Source organism: Hibiscus syriacus, unplaced genomic scaffold (assembly GCF_006381635.1).
Source record: "Hibiscus syriacus cultivar Baekdansim isolate YM2019G1 unplaced genomic scaffold, ASM638163v2 tig00116989_pilon, whole genome shotgun sequence".
Taxonomy (NCBI): Eukaryota; Viridiplantae; Streptophyta; class Magnoliopsida; order Malvales; family Malvaceae; genus Hibiscus; species Hibiscus syriacus.
In genome coordinates this window covers 3,000,277-3,016,788 of record NW_024063508.1, presented here as the reverse complement: position 1 = coordinate 3,016,788, position 16,512 = coordinate 3,000,277, and the positions used below count along the sequence as shown (strand labels likewise).

The window sequence follows — 16,512 nt, the reverse complement described above, 5'->3', positions numbered from 1 at the left end:
CACTTTCTTTCCTTTAATGCATTCTTTTATGGTCACATATTTAATATTGACGTGTTTATTTCAACTTCTGCTTTTGTCATTCTTAACCACAAAGTCAACAACAAAATTATCACGATATACCATTAATAGAAGCACTATCCCTGAGCTCAAAAGCTCAAAACCCCTCTAGAACGTCTACTATTGCCATCATGACCAAACTTTGTGGAAAGGAGTTTGAATGGAAGCTCTGGGTGAAGATTATAGTTCTTATATTCTCAAATTAGGATTAGGATTGCTAGACAATAAAGTTAGTTCCTTTGAGCTTTCCCTCTACTTTGGAGAATGAAGGGAGATGAACGGAGAAAGAGGACAAGAATATGGAGAAAATGAGAAGAGATTGAACAGCTCTAAAGCTGTTGGCGTCATCATAATAAAGAGGATTCAACCTTTAAGACATTAGATGGGTTAATCATCTCCTTGCTACCTCCTCATTTGAACTCAAATAAGAAATTCCATTTTTATTGCTATTTGGATCTAATTCTAATTTAATCAAGCTTAAACTTTGCCCAACGGTTTCTAATACCCTTTTATATCAATTCTTAATCCACCTGAGTCAACCTAACATCGTTGTCACGAAAACCTAGGGTGCTACATCGTCAACAACATTTCATCTTAAAATAAAAAATCTATTTCAGAGTGTTAACTGTTTGTTAACTAGAGATTTTCATTCATAGTGAGGTCTTTTTCACTCAAAATAAAACGTTGAAGGTCAAAAATGCTAAAATTAAATAATAGGGGCTAATGAATAAGCGTTAATTGTTTGTATTATATGTAAATATAATGAATAATTTTAATTTCAAAGTAAATTAATGAAATCCTCTTATTATTTTATTTAAAAATTATACAAATTCTGATTTAGTTAATATTTTTTATCTTTTCTTATTATAAATAATAAATTATAATGATTTGTTTTTAAAGTTAATATAAGTATGAGTATATTAATAAAAGTTTAAAAGAAAATATTAGTGTAAACAAATTTGTTTTGAAATAAGAAAAGAGTTGGGAAAGTTTTGATCAGGTGTTGGGGACAGGCGGTGGCACTATCCTATTTATATTTTAATTACATTTTTAATATTAGTTTATTATATTATAGGCTATCTTTATTATATTAGAATATAACATCAACAAAAAAGTGAGGGGACGGGCGGTGACACTATCCTATTTACTCTATCAATCTATTATTTTATAGATTAGCTTTATTTACTATTATTAGAGCGACACAACTACCTGGTCGGTGGCTCTATCCTAGTTATGAAGGAAATTGAAAACAATTGTTCATTTGGAGAAGAAGATAGAACAGAGAAAACATAATACAAAGAGAAGGAGAAGCTAAGGAGGAGAGAAGGAGAACTACTTGGTCGGTGGTGGCTGCTGCAATAGCCGATGAAGAAGAAAATCATGATGGTGGTGAAGAGAGATGTGCGATAGAGAAAGGATAATAGGGATTATGTTTGGTGATTGTATTGTATCATGAGTGAGTTTTTTTTAAGTTGAGTTTTTTAATATTAAAATATAATAATTTGTTAAAATAGTAATCTAAAACGAAAGGCGTTGCGCCCGGCGCGCACCTCTTGTATCTCGCCTCACCTTAACTCAAGCGGGAGCGATCTTCAGTGTCTGGTTACGCCTCGTCTGAGGCGCGCCTTTTAAAACAAAGGTTCCATCACTGCAGATGACAAAAAAGAAAAGAAAAAAAGAAAATAATAATAATAAGTTGGATTTCTGGTTTGAAAAGAAGAGTTATGTTTAGCATATGCTAGTTGATCATTGATCCTTACTAGTTATTTTGTCAATGTATTGCAGGAAGAAACGATAGATGACTTTGTAGAAAGTGGTCATGATCCTCTCCTTACATCACTATCTCAGATGGACCTGGATAGGGTTCAATTTTTACTGCGATCATATCTTCGGTTTCAGCTTCAGAAGGTATAATATATCCTCTTTTTGTCTATTTTTCTTTGTCGCTTCATATTTTGATGTTTCTACGGAAGCTGAAAATTGATGATATCCTTTGTATGATGGAGAGACAGACCAATGAATAATTATTGTTTACTATGAGATCCATTTATGTGTTGAAATTTCAACAAATTATTCGGTGCATTAATGCACTGAATGTGCAAGTGGAATTGTGGAGTCAAAAGTAGCTGCAAATTGTTGAAATAATAAAGGCATAACTACCAAATTGAGTCCCTAAACTTTAGAGTATTTACAAGATTAGTCCTCAAGTTTCAACTATAAATACCCTAGCTCATTTAGCTTCAAAATCATCCCAAAAGCATTCTAGCTTTCTTCCAATACTAGAGAGATTTTAGAGAGTTTCTTGAGAGTTGTTTTCTCCTTTTTATCTAGAGAGAATTATCATTGTTTTCTCCTTGGTAGAGCGAGAGAGGTTGTAATTCCTATTTTCTCATAGTGAAATTCTTCTACCGTTGCCCGTGGTTTTTACCCTAAATATTTTAGGAGTTTTCCACGTAAATTTTGTGTCTCTTTTATCTTCATTTTTATTTTCTCAAATTATCAGTTGCGATTTTGCTCTATCCGATAGCCGTCTTTCGCAACAATTGGTATCTGAGCTAGATTAGAGTGTGTAATATCTGCTTATTGTCTTTGTGGTTGCCACCAAAAGGTGGATCCTCCAACATAAGAAAATAAGAAGTTATTACCCATTCTTTAAAGGTTCCAGGGAACTATTCACGATAGTGAAATAGTGGGAGCTATCCGTAGAAGAAGCTATGGCAACGAAATTTGATATTGAAAAATTCAATGGGAGAAATTTCTCATTGTGGAAATTGAAGATGAAATCCATCCTAAGGAAAGACGGGTGTCTAGCGGCTATCAATGAAAGGCCGGTGGATTTCGTAGATGACATCAAATGGAACGAGATGGACGGGAATGCTATGGCAAACTTTCATCTAGCATTAGCAGATGAAGTATTGTCAAGCATCGAGGAGAAAAAAACAGCTAAAGAGATATGAAATCATCTCATCAAATTGTACGAGGCCACATCGCTGCACAATAAAATTTTCCTTAAGAGGAAATTGTACACTCTCCGTATGCCAGAATCTACTTCAGTGACGGAGCACTTAAATACACTGAACACCTTATTTTCTCAGCTTACATCCTTAAGCTGTAAAATAGGAGAACAAGAACGTGCTGAACTTCTACTTCAAAGTCTACCGGATTCGTACGATCAACTCATCATCAACTTGACAAATAGTAATGTCACCAGTCTAGTCTTCGATGACGTTGCAGCTGCTGTTCTACAAGAAGAAAATCGGCGCAAGAACAAAGAAGACAGACAAGTAAATCTGCAACAAGCAGAAGCGTTAACAACGATGACAACGATGAGAGGGAGATCAACAGAACGTGGCCAAAGTAGTAGTCACAAATATGGTAGATCGAAGTCGAGGAGCAAGAAGAATTTAAAGTGTTACAACTGTGGAAAGAAGGGTCATTTGAAGAAGGATTGTTGGAGTCTAAATAAAAACTCCAATCCACAAGGCAATACCGCAAACACACTTCAGATGATGGAGATGCTCTATGTTGTGAAGCCTCAACCACCGTGGAAGGAAGAAAACGATTTACAGATATATGGCTCATTGATTCGGGAGCAACATATCACATGACCTCAAGAAGAGAATGGTTCCATCATTATGAACCTGTCTCAGGAGGATCTGTTTATAGTTGCAATGATCATACCTTAGAGATCGTTGGCGTGGGAACCATCAAATTGAAGATGTATGACGGAACAATTAAAGTTGTTCGAGATATGCGGCACGTGAAAGGCCTGAAGAAAAATTTATTATCCTACGGATTGTTGGATAATAATGCAAGCAAGATTGAAACACGGAAAGGAATCATGAAAGTGTTCCGTGGAGCGCTTGTGGTGCTGAAAGGCAAAAAAATATCTGTAAACTTGTACATGCTGAAGGGAGAGACTTTGGTAGAAGCAGAAGCCTTTGTTGCCTCATGTAGTTTAGATTCGGCAATGCTATGGCATCAGAAACTTGGACACATGTCAGAACAGGGGAATGAAAGTCCTTGTGAAGCAAAAGCTACTTCCAGGCTTAATAAAGGTATCACTTCCTTTGTGTGAGCATTGCATAACAAGTAAGCAACACCGCTTGAAATTCAACACATCAAATTCTAGAGGCAAAAGTGTTCTAGAATTGGTTCACTCTGACGTATGGCAAGCACCAGTAATGTCCCTAGGTGGAGCAAAATACTTTGTCTCATTTATTGATGACTACTCCAGGAGATGTTGGGTGCACCCTATTAAGAAGAAGTCAGACGTGTTTTCAACTTTCAAAAACTTCAAAGTGCGGGTGGAACTTGATTCTGGAAATAAGATCAAGTGTTTCAGAACAGATAATGGAGGAGAATACACAAGCGAAGAATTTGATGACTTTTGCAAGAAAGAAGGCATCAAAAGACAGTTCACAGTGGCGAACACTCCTCAACAAAATGGAGTGGCAGAGCGGATGAACAGAACCTTGTTAGAAAGAACAAGAGCAATGTTGAGGGACACAGGCCTAGAAAAATCATTCTGGGCAGAAGCAGTCAATACCGCCTGTTATTTGGTGAATCGAGCTCCATCAACTGCAATAGAGCTAAAGACACCAATGGAGATGTGGACTGGTAAACCAGTTGATTATTCAAACCTCCATGTATTTGGAAGTATTGTGTACGTGATGTACAACGCCCAAGAAATTTCAAAGCTGGATCCAAAATCCAGGAAATGCAAATTCTTGGGGTATGCTGATGGAGTAAAGGGGTATCGCTTGTGGGATCCCACTGCCCGTAAAGTGATCATTAGCAGGGATGTTATCTTTGTAGAAGATAAACTACAAAGAAAAGAAGACGATGATAGCGCTGAAAAGTCAGAGACTACTCAGATACATGTGGAAAAAGAGTTTGAAGAAGGAGATTCTTCTGATGCAGAACCAACACATGATGAACAAGAACCAGAGAGTTGAAGCTCCAATAACTCGTCAATCAGATCGTGTGAGAAGACGTCCCAATTGGCACTCAGATTATGTTATAGAAGGTAATATTGCATACTGCCTTTTAACAGAGGACGGTGAGCCATCAACATACCAGGAGGCAATAAAGGTAATATTGCATACTGCCTTTTAACAGAGGACGTGAGCCATCAACATACCAGGAGGCAATAAACAGCTCAGATGCTTCACTATGATGATGCGATGCAAGAAGAAATTGAAGCCCTTCATAAAAATAATACACGGGACCTTGTGCCACTACCACAAGGAAGGAAGCCAATTGTAACAATGGGTTTTCAAAATCAAGCGAAATGTGACGATCAAGTGGAGAGGTATCGTGCAAGACTAGTGGTCAAAGGATATGCTCAGAAAGAAGGTATTGATTTCATGAAATTTTTTTTCTCCTGTGGTTCGACTAACAACAGTTCGAGTAGCCTTGGCAATGTGTTGAATTTACATTTGGAACAGTTAGATGTTAAAACAGCTTTTCTTCATGGAAATCTTGAAAGAAGAGATTTATATGCTCCAGCCTGAAGGTTTGAAGAAGACGAAAAAAGAACTTGGTTTGCAGGTGAACAATCTCTGTACGGTCTAAAGCAGGCGCCGAGGTGTGGTATAAGAGATTTGATTCCTTCATTATGTGCCTTGGATACAACAGACTTAATGCAGACCCTTGTGCTTATTTCAAGAGGTCTAGTGATAACGATTTTGTTATATTGCTATTGTATGTGGATGACATGTTGGTTGCAAGACCCAACAAAGATCATATTGAAGAATTGAAGGCACAACTGGCTAGGAATTGAAATGAAGGACTTGAGATCAGCAAACAAGATTCTAGGGATGCAAATTCACCGAGACAGAAGTAATAGGAAGATTTGGCTTTCACAAAAGAATACTTGAAGAAGATCTTGTCATGATTCAGCATGCAAGATTGTAAGCAAATTCTACCCCCTCTTCCTATTAACTTCAAATTATCCTCCAGTATGAGTCCCAGCAGTGAAGAAGAGAGGATGGAGATGTCTCGAGTACCGTATGCATCAGCAGTGGGAAGTTTAATGTTCACTATGATATGCACAAGACCAGGCATTGCACAAGCAGTGGGAGTGGTTAGTCGATACATGGCGAATCCAGGCAAAGAGCATTGGAATATTGTAAAGAGGATCCTAAAATACATCAAAGGGACCTCAAAATATACTACAGGATATGTGTTCAAAGTTGCTGGTGGAGCTGTAAGCTGGGTTTCAAATTGCAGTCATTTGTGGCTAAGTCCACAACAGAGGCAGAATATGTAGCAGCTACACAAGCCAGTAAAGAAGTAATTTGGTTGAAGATGCTATTGAAGGAGCTTGGGCACAATCAAGAGTATGTATCTCTTTTTTGTGATAGTCAAAGCGCCTTGCATCTAGCAAGAAATCCAGCATTTCATTCAAGGACAAAGCACATACGAGTTCAATACCATTTCATTCGTGAAAAGGTGGAAGAAGGGATGATAGATATGCAGAAGATCCATACCAAAGACAACATAGCAGATTTCATGACGAAGGCGATCAACACTGATAAATTTACCTGGTGTCGATCCTCTTGTGGCCTGTCAGAGACGTAAGCAACATAATGGTACAAGGTAGAAAGAATGGTGTGAAGATATGATTGTTCCAATCAAATCTTCAAGTGGGAGATTGTTGAAATTTCAACAAATTATTCGGTGCATTAATGCACCGAATGTGCAAGTGGAATTGTGGAGTCAAAAGTAGCTGCAAATTATTGAAATAATAAAGGCATAACTACCAAATTGAGTCCCTAAACTTTAGGGTATTTACAAGATTAGTCCTCAAGTTTCAACTATAAATACCCTAGCTCATTTAGCTTCAAAATCATCCCAAAAGCATTCTAGCTTTCTTCCAATACTAGAGAGATTTTAGAGAGTTTCTTGAGAGTTGTTTTCTCCTTTTTATCTAGAGAGAATTATCATTGTTTTCTCCTTGGTAGATCGAGAGAGGTTGTAATTCCTATTTTCTCATAGTGAAATTCTTCTACCGTTGCCCGTGGTTTTTACCCTAAATATTTTAGGGGTTTTCCACGTAAATTTTGTGTCTCTTTTATCTTTATTTTTATTTTCTCAAATTATCAGTTGCGATTTTGCTCTATCCGATAGTCGTCTTTCGCAACATTATGCGTGTCCTGTATGAACTGTATCCTGAAATTCTTATATTTTCTCATTGATATTTTTCTTAATGTTATTAATACAGGTTGAGAAGTTCATGCTTCATCTTTGGAAAACGGATGCTTGTGGGAATCGTCTTTCAGTAGAAGAAGAGAAGTTTACTGAAAGGTAAAGGCCCTGAGAATTGAGTTATATGTACATTAAGTTTGTTTTGCAAACTTGGTTTAAAAAAATTAAAATACCATATTGAAGAGATGGATGAGCACCTAGAAATAAAATTTGACTCCATGGTTGCAGCCTTGTAGGTGTATTCGTGACATCTGAAAACATCTCGAAGAAACTGTTCTTTCAAAATTACCTGATAATTATCAGTCTGTATTAAAGCAGTCGATCATAAGTGAAGAAGATGATATGGGTAATTCTAATATATCTTTTTTTTCTCTGCATGTTCTGTTATCTGAGACCGAATTGGAACATCAGAAAAAGTAAAAAGAAAGAATCAAATTCTTTAAAAAAAAATAAATGAGAATTAAAGGAAAATAAAATACTCTTTATATTTGATCCAGAGATTGGAATCAATTGAGACCACACAGTTTCCTTAAGACAGATTTTCGGTCACTCCTTGGTGCTCGAGATCTTTTGGTCGTCTGTCTTCCAGGATACAACAACTAGATTATCAACTACAATAACACAACAGTAGAGATCACTAACTTTCACTGCCTTCGACTATCACCGAAAAACTAAGGGAAAAAGAATATTTTATGAGAATGAGAGAAAATATTTCCAAGAGAAGAAAACTTCTTAAATTCTGAGTTGTGGAAAAATTGAGAGTTGCTCAGTATTTATATGAGAATTTCGAGAGAGATTAACTCTAATTAAAACTCTTTTAATATTTAAATTTAAACAAATAATAATATCTTTTAAATTTAAAATATTAAATATGAGAGTTTTACTCCAACTAAACATCTTTTAATATCTAAATTTAAATAGATAATAATATCTTTTAAATTTAAAATATTAAACAAATATACACTCCTCTTATTATTCAAATTAAACAAATATTATTTTTAATTTAAAATATACAAAAGTATATAATTATCTTTTAATATTCAAAGTTAAAAAATGTAACACATACAATTTTAAATTGACATATTAAAAGAGTAATTATCCTACTAATATTCAAATTACACTATATCTTTTAATTTACAATATTTAAAATGATTCTGAATTTAATATAAATATTAAATCCATCAAATTAATTCACTATTTTTTCCAACAATACCCTACATGAATGAAATTGATGTTTTAATCAAAACATTTTGACACGAAGTGGTGATAGCCTCTACAAATGATAGTTGCATAGGATAGGTAGGTGTCCTCCTTTTAGCCTTCCCTTGTGACAATATATTTATTTTACTGGTTAAACAGTAGACATGATGTCCTTGAACTATTCTACCGTTTTTGTAAATGATGACATACATCACTCAACTACCCCTTTGACAAGAATTTAGTTCTTATGTATATGTACTTAAAGCTATGGACATCACCTGGTTCTACAAGAATTTGAGATAACTATGACCCAATAGTCTCCTTGAAGCAACCCCACTTCACTCTTACACATGTGACTTATATTGCTCGACTCACCGCAACACACAATCATCATTAAAAGCTTTTGCTTAACCTATACCACTTTGATCACTGTTTACATCATAGAAACAGACTTAGGATAAATAACCCCCACAATGACTGCACAAGGGTTATGCAATTAGGTTTGTCCCTTTGAACCTATATATTGGGATCTCCACTCAACAAGGCATGGTTTTCCTTCACATAAAGCCTTTAAATTTCTTGGGTTTTAGTCTCATTCCTTTAGATGTTTTCTCAACTTGATCTCGATTTAACCCTTTGGTTAGTGGATCCAAGATGTTATCCTTTGATCTTTACAAAATCAATAGAGATAATTCCATTTTAGATCAATTATCTAATCGTATTATTTTGACGACTCATATGTCTCGATTTACCATTCTACATGAAATTTTTTGCTCTAGTAATTTTTGTTTGGTTGTTACAGTATATACCATTATCACCCTTGTTAAATTTCTCAAGGATCTTGTCCACATAGTGTGACTATGTTAATATAAGGCCTTTAGATGGCCTTTTAATTTGGATGCCAAGAATTGCATCATCCAATCCCATGTCTTGCATTCAAATCTTGAATTTAACAAATCTTTTGTACATTTTACAATCTCATTGTTACTTCTAACAATGAGTATGTCACCAACATATAAGCATATAATAATATATCATATGTTTGTTGTTTTGACATACACACACTTGTCACACTCATTTATTTTGAAGCAGTTTGTCATGATACTATCAAACTTATCATGATATTGTTTTGGTGCTTGTTTAAGTCCATATAAAGACTTCACCGACCTACAGACTTTCCTCTCTTGACCTAGAAATACATGACCCTCAGGTTGTTCCATGTAAATTTCTTTGTCAAGATCCCCATTCAGGAAAGTTGTTTTAACATCCATTTGACGTACTTATTGATTTCGCAAAGAGAAAATTGCGAGTATCGTTCTTATGGATGTTATTCTTGACACAAGAGAGTATGTATCAAAGTAGTCAAGACATTCCTTTTGTCGGTATCCTTATATTACCAATCTAACCTTGTACTTATCAATTGTTCCATATGATTTCCGTTTTTGTTTGAAAATACACTTAGAATTTAGTGGTTTAATACCCGGAGGAAGATCCACTAATTCCCATGTATGGTTCTATATGAAGGAATCTATTTCGCTCTTAATGGCTTCCTTCCATAAGGTGCCTTCAGAGGATCGTATAGCTTCACTATACATTTAAGGTTCAACCTCTAACATAAAGGTTAGGAAGTTTGGTCCAAAGGACTTTTCAACCCTTTCTAGTTTACTCCTTCTTGGCTCTATTTCAATTCCAGCCTATTGTTTATCATCCAGACTATCCTTATTGTTAGTCTCTAAAGTTCATTTTAAACTTTGATCCACCTCCTTAGATTTATAAGGGAAAATATTTTTGAAGAATGATGCATTCTTTGATTCCATTATCGTATTCTTGTGAATCTTAGGATTCTTTGATTCATACACAAGAAATCGACACACATTGCTATGTTTTGCATAGCCAATGAAAATACAATCCACATTTTTATGACCTATTTTCATTTGCTTTGGTAATGGGGTCATTACCTTGGCAAGAAACCCTCACATTTTTAAATGTTTCACTACACCAGAACTAGTCTATAGCAGCGTTTTCTATCCTATAGTGGCGTTTAAAAGCGCCGCTAAAAATGTTGTCAATGCAAAAAAAAGCATCGCTAATACAAACGCCGTAACTGTTAATGGCGTTTTCTACTAATAAACACCGCTAAAAGTTAAATTATGTAGTGGCGTTTGTATACTAAAACGTCGCTAAAGGTTAGGTTATATAGCGGCATTTTAGTGTACAAATGCAACAACAAGTTCGCCATATAGCGATGTGTTTGGGCACAAACACTGCAATAGGTTTGATATTTATAGGCGTTTTCCCGCAACATGTTTGCTATTTAGCACCATTTGTAGTCACAAACACCACAACATATTTGATATTTAGTGGCATTTTGGGCACAAATGTCGTAATAGGTTGGTCATTTAGCGACGTTTTCCCTAAAACTGCCACCAAATATGCACTCCGTTAGTGGCGTTTTCCCCTAAAACGCCACTAATCAAAACTGATTTTCAACATATCTTCTTCCTATTTTGTATTACCCAAATTTAACCTATAATAATATCCAATAACCATGTTAAATTTAATTATGATTCTAATTAAGTAATAATACATAAAAACATAAATAAATCAAAGTTTACAAACATCCAAGTTAAATATAATATAATTCAACATTTTTCAATAACATAAACAAATCATTAACCTAAGAAAACACCTAGGATGATGAATTCTTCGTTTGATTCTGCTGCATCATCTTCTTCATAGCTTCAATTTGATTTCGAAGTTATTCTTATTTTTCTGAAATACTACTTCTCTCTCTGCTTCTCTCGCTGCCCTCTCTACTTTTCTCGCTGCTCTCTATATTTCTCTCTTTGTTTCTCTCGCTTCAACTTCAGCTTTCATTTGAGAAATATTTTCTTCAACTTGACTCAGTTGTTGTTTTAATCAATTAACTTCTTGTTGAGAAGATTGGTTATAGGATGACATGTACTGAGACGAGTTGGATCCAAAATATTTGGTTGGAGTAACGAATGATCCCAGACAGTGAACTCGACCATATCTTTTAGGACCAAAAAATTTAGCAATAACTTGATTTTCAATCTCGTCCACATTAATAGAAGCATGGGATGAAGCCGTAGCTTCATACTCTACCCTTTTATCGCTCAATTTTTCCTGATAATCAGTTAAGAAGTTATAACAAATTCAAACATTATTTAAAATAAAAATGTTATACTATAAATATAACATAATGCAAATTTTATGTCCATTAAATATACCATAATTTCTGCAGCTTCAGGAGCCATAGGAAAGCCATCTTTTTTGTATGTGTCATTTAGAAGAACTTTATTTGTCCAACTCTATTGCCGGACATGATTTCCTACAATGTAGAATATAAATTAATACTTACAAAAAAGTAATAAATAATAGAAAAGAATGTTAATTACTATATGCTCCTAACTTAAAATGACTATATGAATAATCTTAATTAAAAAAAGAATACTTGTTCATGAGCTACACAAGTAAAGCTCTTCGATCCAGCAGTGTTAGTAAACTTTTGTTGTTGTCTACTAGCACTACCAACATGCTCTCGGTCCTACAATTTGAAATCCACATGACTTATAAAGCCAATAATATAGTGACATAATATTATTTTTAAATTGCATCATACCTTTTCTTTCTTTGAACTCCAAAACCTGACTATATCTTCTCATTGATAAATTAGCATTCCAGGTGGGAAATTTTACAGCTTTTCATCAAGGCTGAGATTGTTCTTAAAATATTTATTTTTTTAAGAAACTCTTGTGGTCTCTCCATTTCTTTCCTAACACTTACTTCAATTAATCATCTGAGACATCTAAAGAAAATTTATCCTATAAATTACACAAGTGTTGAAAGTAAATATATGTTACTATTGAACTACAATGAATTACTTATTATAATAAAATTATTACCTTAATGCAATCCACAACATGGTTTTTACTACTATTCGGCATCTCACGCCATGACTCGTAATAATTGATCAGTAGAAGACTTGCATTGCATGAATTAATACCTAGGTAACCTGATAGAACACGTGATTTTGTCCCAATAGGTTGACCGACATCATTACTTGAAACTCTCACGTAGTCCCCCAAGAGGAATTTGATTTAATTCCTTCATTATCGTACGACCTCTACTCTTGCGCCTTTGACCATTTTCAGCTACATAAGAAATAATTTAGTGTAGGATTTCAAAATCAAGTCAATAAGAAAATCAATCACCATTTAAATAAAGAGTCGAACATTACCTTCAATTTCTACAGTTTCTTCAACTGTATTTGGAAATTCTATAGATCCAACAAAAATCGACTCTTCATTATTTGTTTCTTCCTCCTCATGAGGAGCTCGAACAATCCGCAGATCACTTAATTTTCTCCTAGGTATAATATCTGCAATAAACAAACAACAATATTAGTAACTACCAACAACAATACTATTAATATATATATTTTATGACATCAACATATATAAATGATAACAATATAAATTAATTAATTATAAGATATAAAATCTAAATACATTGTTATATCATACCAATTTTCATAAATATCTTCAGTCATATTATCACGAACCCATTGGAATTGAGAGCTAGTACCAGTAATAGGTCCATCTAAATTTTGTTCTACAAAAGGCATAGTTTCTGATCTTGTTTCAATGTCATATTTACTTCTATCCCTGATGTCTATCAAGTCTCTAGGGCTGTTACGAAGTACAACATACCAACCCTCATCCATTAGATCGTGGCAGTAAAAAACTTGTTTGACTTGAAAAAAAATACATATGGCTCGTCCATCAATTGGTGACTATTGTGAATCAATCGAGAAAAATTCACCATTGTAAAACCTAATTGATCTCTTTTAATACCTCGAGTAGTATTTACATCAACCCAATCACACCGAAACAACACAACCTTTTGTTTGCCATAATAATCTAACTCAATGATATCCATAAGGATTCCATAATATTTTACATCTCCCTCCGTAGGATGGTTGTCTCTAGCACTAGCATAACTTGTAGTTTGAAGAAGTAACAACTACTCCACAATTTTGTGTTCTCCTTAATCTTTCATGAGATTTTATGTGGAACCTGAACCCATTAATGATGATGGAATTATATTTTTTTAACAATTCTATTCGGACCTTGAGAAAGCCATTTAACCTTTTCACTAACTTCTCTCCCACTCCAAACCTATTACGCATGAGAGGTGAATCAATTAGCATTTATATCAATATATTAAAACAAGATGAGTTATACATAATTTACGTGTCGTGCAAGGATTTATTTGCTTATCGTATACCCTAACCATTCATGAAACGTTTTTATGAATAACTTTTGGATGTGTCCCTGATATATCCTTCTGGAGCCTGAATGAGATATTAAGACTTCTTTAAACTCACAATAAATAAGATTATGGGGTTAAAGAACGAGAAATATGAAAGTTCACGAGAAACTACATTAGGATTTTTATTGTAAAACTTACGTGTGTAAAGGATCTAATGAATCGTAATGGAAAAGAACATATATATAACACCCATTACCTCTATACGTTCCCGTACATGAATCACAGATGTCACATAACTTTTAAAAACTTTCCTAACTTTTGAAAAACCCATAAAATTGTGTTTCTAATTATAAAACTCTTTAATTTAATAATAATAATAAAACATTCATTAACTTTTATCATGTAAACAAATGTTAAAATTTGAACATATTATATTTTTCATCATTATAAGTTAAATACTTTTTAGAGCATTTTCATAATTCTATTACATGCCAACTAAATACATCAAAAGTAGACATGGTTATCATACAGTTACTGATGAGGCGACCCTTGATTGACGATGTCAGATGCACTCCTTACTCCGATCGCTAAAACCTATGTGTGAAATCAACACACGCTAAATATTTACATAGTGAGGTAATAACAATAATGAGGTGAAATCAATACATAAGTATATGGTAACTATCAAAATTTGAATTGATTATTTCAAATCATTATAAGTTCTGTGAAATGCATGTATGGTGCCAATATGATCATTCATAAGCTCTTTTTGAATTTTATGGGTTGCACACTTAGTGCCGATACGATCGTTCATAAACTTATTATGAATTATGTGGGTTGCACACTTAGTGTCGATACGGTCGTTCATAAACTTATTATGAATTCTGTGGGTTGCACACTTAGTGCTGATACGGTCGTTCATAAACTCATTATGAATTCCGTGGCTTGCACACTTAATATCGATATGATCATTAATAAACTTATTATGAATTTCGTGGGTTGCACATTTAGTGTCGATACGGTCGTTCATAAACTTATTATGAATTATGTGGGTTGCACACTTAGTGCTGATACATAAAAATGCATCATATACATTAACCAACATGCAATTATAACTCTCAACATACATAATAATTGCACTCACCTGATTTGTCTTCCTATTATGCACCAATGTAGTACGACTATTATGCAACTTTATCCTTGCCTTTCTGTTTTCTTGACTTGGGAGCTTGGTTAAGATCTACACAAGCATCCATAATTACACATACCATACAAATGTTAGTATACTTTCTAACATTTATTCTTTTAATAATACTCAAAAGTACTATTATTTACAAATTCTATTAAAAATCATATTATCTTTAAAATTCCAGGCTTAGTAGTATCGGTACCCCTACTATGGTATCAATACTTTTATACTATGGTACCAATACTCCCTTCAGTATTGATACAATTTTTGCATTATGGAATCCATAGTATCGATATCTTCCTCTTAGTATCGACACCCATATTAGTATCGATACTATTTACATCAGTATCGATATTGTTCATCAAATTTCCTAAAATTTAAACCTATAGTATCGGTACTGTTCTTCAAGTACCGATACCATTACCTAAATTTTTCATATTTCACTTCAATTTTTACCCCAAATTTCATCTAATGCTCTTACTTTTACCTCCAACAATACCCTTAAACTTATCATCACTTAATCAACCTAACTCTCTTCCATTTAGCTTCTTATAACTTCTAAAATCTCCAAAGAACATCCCAAACTAAAAACCACACTAATTTTCATACATATTTTTAATCACTTCCAAGGCTTCTAATCTCTTATTTACTTCTTTGACAAGTCAAATATACCTTTAAACTTCTATAAAGAACCATATTCCATCATTTCACTCAAAAACCCATTTTCTTCAATCTCAAATAACCCATTCATCTCTAAATTTTAATCCTCTTTAAACCTTTCTTAAGCTTCTACATCACTTAAGGTTTCAAAACCAAACCAAAAACGAAATGAAAAACTAACTTGATGAAGCCTTACCTTTGCTTTGGGGGGCTCGGGACATGAGGAAAAAAGAGAGGAGATAACCAACATGACTTATCGCCTTAATCTCCTATTCACTTATTTAAATAACCCAATTAAATGAATATTAAATTCATTCCCTCTAAATGACTAAATTGCCCATCTATTCTTCCATTCTTATTAATAAGTCTCAAACACAATTTCCTAAATCATTTCTAGAACTTTACCATTTATTCAATTAAATCATCCACATTTTAAATTATTTCATTATGGTCAATGACCTAATATTTGGGGTATTACAATTCTCCCCCTTAAGAAAATCTGTCCTTGAATTTTAAGAAGTACCTGATACGAAGAGGTGTGGAAATTGCTTCCTCATGTTCACATCTTTTTCCCAAGTAGCTTCTTTTATCTTATGGTTTTGCCAAAGTACTTTAACTAAAGGAATCTTCTTGTTACGTAGTTCTTTACTTTCTCAAGCCAAGATTCGCACTAGTTCTTCCTCGTAAGTTAGATATGGTCAGATCTCTATTTCCTCTGGTGTGATAATATGGGATGGATCTGATCGGTACCTTGTGAACATTGACACATGAAAAATATTATGGATCTTATCCATATCGGGAGGCAAAGCTAACTGATAAGCTACTGGTCCGACCCTTTTTAAAATCTCAAAGGTCTAATGAATCTCGGACTTAGCTTTCCTTTGCGCCCAAACTACAAT

General features: G+C 34.0%; 1 pseudogene; it reads left to right on the top strand.

The window, feature by feature from the left end:
* The first annotated feature begins 331 nt into the window (after positions 1 to 331).
* Positions 332 to 16,512, top strand: part of LOC120193222 — a 31,947-nt pseudogene continuing 15,766 nt past the window's right edge.